This window comes from Phycodurus eques, chromosome 19 (assembly GCF_024500275.1).
Source record: "Phycodurus eques isolate BA_2022a chromosome 19, UOR_Pequ_1.1, whole genome shotgun sequence".
Classification (NCBI taxonomy): domain Eukaryota; kingdom Metazoa; phylum Chordata; class Actinopteri; order Syngnathiformes; family Syngnathidae; genus Phycodurus; species Phycodurus eques.
Window position 1 is genome coordinate 16,975,204 of NC_084543.1, and position 10,036 is coordinate 16,985,239.

Here is a 10,036-nt window from a genome sequence, read left to right on the forward strand (position 1 = left end):
ACAAATTAAGAATTACTATTGAATTAACCTACATGGCTGTACATCAAGTGTAATCCCTGTGGATGACCTTGGAAGAGCTGCCCCAGGTGGAAATATGGAAAATAAAATAATATGAACTGGGGCGGACGACTGGTTAGCACTTCTGCCTCACAGTTCTGATGACCCCGTTTCAAATCCGGCCCCGACTGTGTGGAGTTTGCATGTTCTCCCCATGCCTGTGTCGGGTTTCTCCTGGTGCTCCCGTTTCCTCCCACATCCCAAAAACATGCCTGGTAGGTTAATTGAAAACTCGAATTTGCCCGTAGTGTGACTGGTTGTTTGTCTATATATGCCCTGCGATTGGCTAACGACCAGTTCTGGGTGTAACCCTGCCTTTCGCCCAGAGTCATCTGAAATAGGCGCCAACCCTAGTGTGGGGTCTATCGATAGTTTTTGACATTTGTTTGTCCTCCATGATGGAGGTAGAGCAGAAAGAGTAGTAGACCGATTTGTGTTTGTTGTCGTTTGCTTTCTTTGATTAGCTTTTTTTCTGTACAACCATAATAAATGAATATCATCAGTGTTCTAACTTTACTAATCTCTTTAGATATGCTAAATTGAGGGTTAAAAAGCTGACAGAATATAGACAAAGTTTGGATGCAGTGGCAAAGACGATACAATGACAAAGTGGTCGCCAGATACAACTACGATCACTACAATATTCAAACATCTTAGCGCCTCACTGTGTGCAAAGATCCTACATTTCTGACTATTAATTCGCCATTTTTTGCTGTTTGACTATCAATTTTATCTATTCAAACACCTAAATAAGCACAGCAAAAAAGCAATGCGTCAACCTCATAAGAGGCAGCTGTGGGTGTCTCCAGAGGTGTGTGACATCATGGGAAAACAATAATTTTCCCTCCACTTCCTCTGGCCGACAATCGTAAAATATTTTGTGAATCCTTATGTCTGTGGTCAACATTAAGGTCCATGGACGGCGTGATTGAATGCTAACCAATTAGGAAGCGCCCTGAAGCTCAAGCTGGTGCTGGACACAGATAGAGAGGAACTGGTTTTGTTGAGATTGGCTGGCGACCAGTTCAGGGTGTAGCCCGCCTCTCACCTAGTTCTCTAGGGCAGCGCTCCCCAATCTTTTTTGTACCATGGCCTGCTTTCATGTACAGTGTTCCCTCGCAATATCACAATTCTGCTGTTGCGGGTTCTGTGCATTGTGGATTTTTTTTTTCATATTCATATGGCGCATAATTATGTATGCTGTAATTTCTTTGTGGTCAAATAAACGCATCCCAGCCTAAAACAAACAAAAAATTCATTAAAACACATTATAAGGATAAAGTCAACATAGTGTACATTACTACTGTTCATTACTATATGTTTAAGAGTTTAAAAGGTGTTTAATAGTATAGAACGTGTTTATAAGTGTATGGTAAACGTTAATAATTGAGTATATACCAGGAAAACTGCATTTTCTTGTGTACAAACATTTCTATTGAGGCTGATTTCAAACACAAATATAAATAGATTTCAGTTTAAACTTGGCATTTGTTGTGAGCATCAAAAAGATAAGGCTTTAAAAAAGAGGAACCCAAGTTTATCATCTTGTTATAAAAGTACAATTTTGTGGTATCTCAGTCGGCACTGTGTAATAATATTACTTTAAAAAATAGGCGAAGAAAAGGACATGAAGAAGAATCTAGTAGAATAGCTGTGCGCTGATCGATTGGTAAATAAAGTGAATTTAAAAAAGAAATACAGTACAAGATTGATTCTTGAGAAGAGTACACCGACTAAACCAGACTGTAACTATTTGCGTGAAGATTTGCGTGATCGCTCACAAAGCTAGCTGCTAATGCTAACGAAAAAAAAAAAGCATATGTGAAGTCAATTCGTGTGATTCCTACAATGCAATTTGGATTATTTATATATGTATTTGCAATGATTAACATCCTTATTGTTACGTTAAATGTCTTTGTCATTTGAGTGTATGTTAACAGCGGTTCTTGGGATGTATACCTTATTTAGCTGTCACATTTATTGTTGATTTACGATGTACTATTTAGTTTGTTTGTTTTTTAATGAAGCCATTCCTTAAGGTAGTGTGTGAAATAATGACTTCTTGGTCAATTTCTCTACCGGAGCATGCCCATCTGGGCAGTAACTGTTTAAAGAGAATAATAACTACCATAATTTCCCGTGTATAATGCACAACCATGTATAATACACACAAACATACAAAAGTTTACCTAAAATTCTGGAAAACCTTCTTCATATGTATAATGCATTTTTACTATGCATGATTTTGCTTCTACCCATATGATCAAAACATGAAGTATTATCTGTATTTTGCATTATCCTTAGACAAAACATAACCATTAAGAAATTAATGATGGTTGTTGTTCAGTCATCAGTCATATTTAAAAAATGTATATAATTTCACAAATTCTGCCAAGGCATGTAAACTTATGAGCACAACTGTACATATGTGCAGTCATACGAGCCTTATCATATTGGAGTGGAGGCCACACCTTTTTCATAATCAGTAGTTGGCGGTGGCATATTCGAATGAAAATGTACAGGTTTTTCAAAACCTCTAGATGGCAGCATACATTTATAAAATGTGAGTTCCAGCCCCCCCCCCCGCCCCCCCCATTTTCCCCTATACCTACGTGTAATGGGCACGATTGACTTTTTACATTTTTTGAGGGGGGGTAAAAAGTCCATTATACACGAGAAATTATGGTAACTACACATTAGCAAGAATGATGTGTGACACTTAGACCTAATAAATATTCATTAAAACCTCCAGCATTATGTTGTCACTTGTCATATATTCCTGTAGTAAAACAGTAAGTTGCACAAATGACTATAGAAAAAGAAAGCTAAAAAGTGTTGGTTTCGCAGTGCTTTGGTCAAAGTAGCAAGTCTTTTCAAGTCAATGGGTTCAAGTCCAAGTGAATTCAAGAGTCATTGCTGTTCCGAAGTTGAGTTAGAAGTCTTTTAACGTATTGTCAAGTCGAGTCTAAAGTCATCAAATTCATGACTCGAGTCCAAGACACTTGACTCGAGTCCACACCTCTGGAACATACACCCGACATAATTTGCAATGCATGCTACTCTGTTTCTTGTCAGACTTTGCAAAACCATAACTCCACACTGCCAAAGATTTTGGGCCTTTCTTGTCGACGATGTCATCCGTTGAGCCGTGGGCTGTGTTTCCCGCCGTTTCTTCCCAGGGAACACATAATTTTTTTTTCTCAGTGCTCTCCCCCTGTTAAGATACACGGCAGCAGCAGTACAAACATTTGCACCTGTTGCAACTGGCTGCTACTGTGCTGTGTGTGTCAACCAAACTTGGCAAGGTTCTGTTCATGCCACGTTTTGTTCAGCGTCGAGCAACGGTCATTATTAGTGGCTCTTTGTATTATCTGTCAAAACATGGACGAATGCAATCGATCAAAGTCTATCGACCGCGTCTCATGTCTATGGAGGAAAAGTTGTTTGGAGATATTAATCTTAATAATTTGATCCTCCGGCTCTAAGACATATTTTGATGGATCGTCGTAGCTGTTAAACAGTGAGACTAAGAGGCCCACGAACAGGGTTGGGAGGGTTCCATTAAAAAGGTAGGCCGATAACGTTACTAGTTACCTGTTAAAAAATGTAGTCAGTGATGTGATCGAAAGTTTTAAAAAACAGTTAAAAAACATATAAAATATTTTTTTGCAACCCAGTGTAATTGTTATGATTTTTAATATTCAAAATAACCGTGATTACTATTTTGCCATAATCATTCAGCCCTAATTATTAGTGACGTCTTTTGTTGTCTAATTCTCAAATTAATTTATCAGTTACAAAGTTTCCAAGGGCATCACATCATCATCTGGGTTTGCCCAAATTGTTGAAAAGCATAATAATCCTACTGTACAGAATGTAAACTTCGAACTTTGAATAAAGTAATGAATAATTACCTATAATAATCCTTCTCTCATTATCCTGGCATTTAGCAAAGCGAAATAATTAAGGTCATCCTAACTGACCTAAAACATTTCATGTTACGCAGTGAGGAAAAAAAAAGCATGTCTTTTTATATAGTGGATGTAAACTTCTGGTTTCAACTGTAGGCTATGTGAAAACCAAATCAGAAAAGGACCTGAATTAGGACATCCCAGAAGCAGGTGGAATAACATGTGAGAGGTTTATCTTTAAATTATTTATTTATTTAGAGTTGCAGGGATGGTAGGAATTTGATTGGAAGAAGCAAATCCGCTGGTAAACCGGTACATCAGTACATCGCCGACCTGCGGTGCTTGGCTAGCCTCTGCAAATTCGTCCGCTTGCAAGACGAGATGATTCGTGACCAGCTAGCAGAGGACACAATAGATCCCAAGCTACGGGAGAAGCTGTTACTTTCGCCTGATGACCTCTCACTGTCGAAAGCTGTGGACATGGCATTCCAGTTGGAGAAAGCTAAAAGCGCGACTAGCAAGCCCGTCCACCTCGCATTCCCTTCCGATGACACCGACCGTCGGCTCCAACTGCTCAACTCTCCGCCTTCTCCTATGATAATGCTTAGATGAATGTCGCAGGATATCAGAGGACTGTCACATACAGATCCTGTGTAAACTGTGGTTTTTCTTCCTATCCATATGCACAACTGTCTGCAAGGTCACTGGACAAAGATCCCAGTGCTGTGGGAAGGTCAACCATTTATCCAGGGTTTGCTGCTCTGATCCCAACCCCACAAACCCCTCATTCCACTCACCTTGTCCAGTCCAACCACAATTCACTCTGTGGGTTGCTGTGCCATTCAAGGGGGGCACGGTGGAACTGGAGGGTGTGTGTTTGCCATGCCTACTGGACACTGCGGCCTCCGGGTCTCTACTAAATGAGTTAGATGTCTTTTCCACCTGCTCCCAATTAAAGCAGATGCAGAAGAGCTGTTCAGATACGGTCACATTAGAATTGGCATGGTCGGCATTGGCACTTTTGGTGTGCGCTATAGGTCCAGGGCTCTTTCTGCAGTCACCTTTCAAAGTGTCCTGTCATAGCATCAACCTCTTGGGCCTTGACTTGTTTGGTGCACGTGGCTGACGGTAACCACATCCTGGCAGCACCTCTGGCCGTTGGTCTTCACGGGTTTGGACTGTCTAACCGATTTCAACCACAAGCCACTTACTGATCTGGCTGTGTCCACAGCCTCTTTGTCGACTACCCTCGCCCTGTGTGATGACATCCTGGCCGAGCTGCAGAAACTCCTCAACGCTGGCATCATCGAGTGGATCCCTTTGGATCTCAAACTGACTGGCTGCGAAGAAAGAGACGGGTGGTCTTCTAAGGTGACCTGCATCGACCTAAGGATGGCTAACAAAACGGTGATCCGTGACATGTACCCACTGCCCACTACGGAGGAGATGGCTGCCTAATTTTATGGGTCGACTATACATGTATTGACAAAACTAAACCTGCGCCAAGGTTACCGACAGATTCCCCTGCACCCTGACAGCCATAATGTTACAGCCTTTGTAACCGACATGTGCCCTGCGACGACACTCACAGGGCACTCGCCTTCGGCCTCAGCTCCGCCCCCAGTTGCTTTCAAAAGATTATGGCCACCATCTTCACTTGTATCCCAGGTGTGGTCGTGTACCTGGATGACGCTGTGGTGCATGAAGCAACAACCATCCTTTATGATGACCGCCTCCCCCATTTACTTGATGTACTAGCCGGCCACAACCTCACATTGAATGGGGAGAATGCCTCTTCGGAGCGCCTGTCATTAAGTTTTCGGGATTTTGCCTGACTGCTGACAGCCTGAGTCCACTACATTCAAAGGTCAACACCGTCTTGCTCCTGCTTGAGCTCTCATGCCCTCATGACCATCTTGGGGAGGACAGCCTTCTATTTACACTTTCTCCCCAACTGCACTTGCAGAGCCCCACGTTTGGAACCTGTGATGCTTCCAACACTGCAGTCGGGGCTGTCCTGTCCCAACTCCAACATTGGAGTGAGGGCCCAGTGGCATTAACGTCTAGGTCACTCAGTCCTACTGAACAAAAGTACTCAATTGGGGAGAGGGATGCTCTGGCCTGTGTTGGGCATGTGAAAGGTGGTACGTACCTATATGGATGGCACTTTACTCTCCGGCCGGACCACCAGCCTCTCAAATTCTTGCTGGCTATGGCGGGGTTATGGCACATGCCACTGTGTTTGTACTGGTGGACTGAGAGACTGCGGACGTACAATTTCACCACACAGTTCATACTTGGCAGGGATAATGCGGTGGTGGACTTGCTTTACCCGGCCACCCCCTGCTGTGCACTGGATACCAACCAGGATACCTCGGAACACAGACTGGTCCTCAAGCTGCACACGCCCCTCCAAGCTGTCGTCTTGCTGCATGAACTTCAGGTGGCGTCAGCTCAGGACCCCACATTAACCCAGCTCTGCGCTTTCATTCGTGAGGGCTGGCCTGCGAATGTGTCGGAGGAGTTTGCATCCTTCTACAGGGCCAAGGGCGAGTTCTCATGCTGGTGTGGCATGGAAGAGATGAACCAGATCAAACCTTATAATTGATGACAACGCCACACTGGGAATTTCACCCATGCAGTCAGAATGTATAAAAATGTTTGTTGCTGAAAGTGGCAAGAGACGTAATTCCAATGTTTTCAAAATATGCTTGTTTATTTACATGCTTGTCTTAAGACAATCAAGTAAAAATATTAAACCTTAAAAAAAAAAAACGTGAACACCCGAGTACATGGGGTGGTCCAAGAGGAAATCAAAATAAACAAGAAAAGTAGGAATACAAACTCAAAACAGAAGTAATTAACCCACAGGAAATGATACCACCACCAGGTCACACTGGATTGGTCTACACTGGAATGATGTCTGCATTATTTTTGTACAGTGGTCCCAAAAACCTTGAGGCCCTGCGTTCTTACCATGGCCCATGAGGGCCACCTCAAACTCAACTAAACTCAAATGTATTTAGAGAGCACATTAAAACAGCCACAGCTGCACACAGTGCTGTACATTATGAAAAAAAATGTAAAGATAAAAAATAGGGCAAATTAAAACAATAGATTCGTAGCAATGTTAAAAAAAAAACACTAACGACAGTGCAGAGTCTCATGCTGAGTTGGAAGGCCAAAGAATAAAATGTTTTTTTAAGACGAGTTGATGAGCTGGGCATTGTGAGGGTGAAGCAATGCTGAAGAGGCCTGGGGCCTCATGTACAAAAGGTGCGTACGCACAAAAAGGTGATGTACGTTCTTTTTTCACGGCAAAGTTCAGATGTATCAAGAGTGAAATGACCGTGGTAATGTGCGGTGTCTCACGCCAAACTTCATGGCTGGCGTACGCACGTTTCTACAGCATTTGGTGCTTTGGCGACACTTAGAGGTGATGGTGGGAAAGTGTTATCAGAAATCTGCACATCAGAGACACATGAACAATTAACACTGATGAACAATTAATGCCCGGCAACAGTTGATTTCAACAATGTAATTGAGGCAAGGACTCAGAATTCATTTGTTAACCAGTGTATTTAATGAATCACTGATATTTGTGAGGACGCCTATTAATTGATCAAGGCGATCATTTATGCCACCTATTACCCTCCATGGACCCAGTTCAAGCTGGATATCTGCGGGGAGCTCTGTGACGTACCTCAATACCAGCGGTTCTTCCTGGTGGCATACGACCTCCATTCTAAGTTGCCTGAGATGCTGCCTCCCATCACGACCGAAGTCATCACAACCTTCCTGCTCTTCTTGTTTGCACGCTAGGGTGCGCCTGACATTATCACGACGCATAACGGGCCTCAGTTCATTTCAGATGACTTTGCGTCTTTCATGGACGGGAGGGAGATAAGGTAAATCAAGACTTCCTTGTATCACACCAAGCCAACGGCGGCTGACTGGTTAGAGCATCAGCCTCGCAGTTCTGAAGAGCAGGGTTCAATCCCCGGTCCCGCCTGTGTGGAGTTTGCATGTTCTCCCCGTGCCTGCATGGGTTTTCTCCAGCCACTCCGGTTTCCTCCCACATCCCAAAAACATGCATGAATTGGAGACTCTAAAATTGTTGGCATGCCAGCCGCCTCAGGAGAGTGAATGCCTCCTTCGGATAGAGGGACTGTACTTGGACAATGATTTTCCTGATGCACGACCTGAAACTGCAGGAATCAGGTGAGCCAACTGTGCTTGTGGAACCTGAGCCCTGTCCGGCTTGAGTTAACTTTAGGCCTCTTTACCTTGACGATTATGTTATTCACGTTTGATGTTTACACCAGAGCTGGGTAGAGTAGCCAAATATTGTATTGAAGAGTACTGTTTAGAATAATATGACTCAAGTAAAAAGTTGTCGTCCAAATAATTACTTGAGTAATAGCAATTACTCAGTGAAAAATCTACTGAAGTACTGAGTAACTAATGAGTAACTTGATATGTATTTTTGAATCAGCATGAACGTCAAAGATAATGTCCAGATTCAGATATTGCTGAACAATATCCCTTAATCTAAAACAAACAAAATCTTTACAAAATAAAATATTTGTAAATTAACACATTCAGGCAAATTAAGCTCCAAGTAATGGAGTCTTATACCATATTGTTTCTACTTTTTTTAAGCACAACAGCACAATACTGTAGGCTCACCAGGCAAAATACAAAAACAGGAACAAAGCTGCAGTGAATATAAAAAGTATACAAACTCCTGTTCAAATACCAGATTTTCGTGTTGTAAAAGAATTTTGACCAAGATAAATCATGTGGATTACTGTAAGTACTGTTTCTTCTTAACATAAATACTCAAGTAAAGGTAAGCGTCATCAAAACTACTCTGACAAGTACAATATATCCAAAAATTTTACTTGAGTAAATGAAACTGAGTAAATGTAGCGCGTTACTACCCACCTCTGGTTTACTCCTTAGCCTGTCACAGTTTTGGTTTTTGGATGCAAAGAAAGCAAGGCAAAACATGGAGGAGCCAAGTGGAGGGACGCAAGGCAGAATTATAAAACAAATATTTTATTCCAAATAAAAGGCAAACAACGGTCATGGAAAACGCAAACTAAACAAAGTAAAGAAACACTGGAATAAACCTAAAACTGGAAACAAGACCTGACTACTGAAACTACAGGTGACTATGACATGTGACACAAACAGTGACAATGACAATGACCCAACAAGGACTGAAAGAAACCAGGGAACTAAATACACAAATTGATGAAACAATGAGGAACACCTGGACAAGATATGAGTGGCTGGAGGGAGCTGATTGGTCGACACAAGGTAGACAAGAACAGGTGGACACAATAACTAAAGAGCACATGAGACATGAAAAACATGGGACAAAATAAAACATGAAACAAAACAACCCAAACCAAACACAGACCATGACAGTTCCCCACCCCGCCGCCCCTTAAGGAACGGATCACAGACGTTCCCCAAAAGTTACAAACAAAAAAAGTCACCAAAACAGGGTGGATGGAAGGGGGCCTGGAGGCGGGTTCAGAGTCCGCCCCTCAGGGTCAGTCTGGTGGCCGCCTATCCCACCCGATTTGAGGTGCTTGTCTGGGCAGTTCAGGAGGGTTGGCCAGAATGCCAAGCACTAGGGTCTCCAAAGGGCCATTCAGGTGGACGGTCATGATGCCGGACCCAATGGCAATGCAGGGGCCAGACAATAGGGTCGGGTGGTGGCCGCTGGATGAGCGCCGCTGGAGCAAGGTTGGGTGGCAGCCGCTGGACGAGTGCCACTGGAGCCTGCCACAGAGCAGGAACGGGAGCCTGCCGCCGCTGCCGGAGAGGAGGAACGGGAGCCTAATGCCGCTGCCGGAGATCAGGAACGGGAGCCTAATGCCGCTGCTGCCGGAGATCAGGAACGGGAGCCTAATGTCGCTGCTGCCGGAGAGCAGGAACGGGAGCCTGCCGCTGCTGCCGGAGAGCAGGAACGGGAGCCTGCCGCTGCTGCCGGGCAGCCGGCACGGGAGCCTGTTGCAGCTGCCAAGGAGCAGGGACGGGGTCTGCAGTCGCTT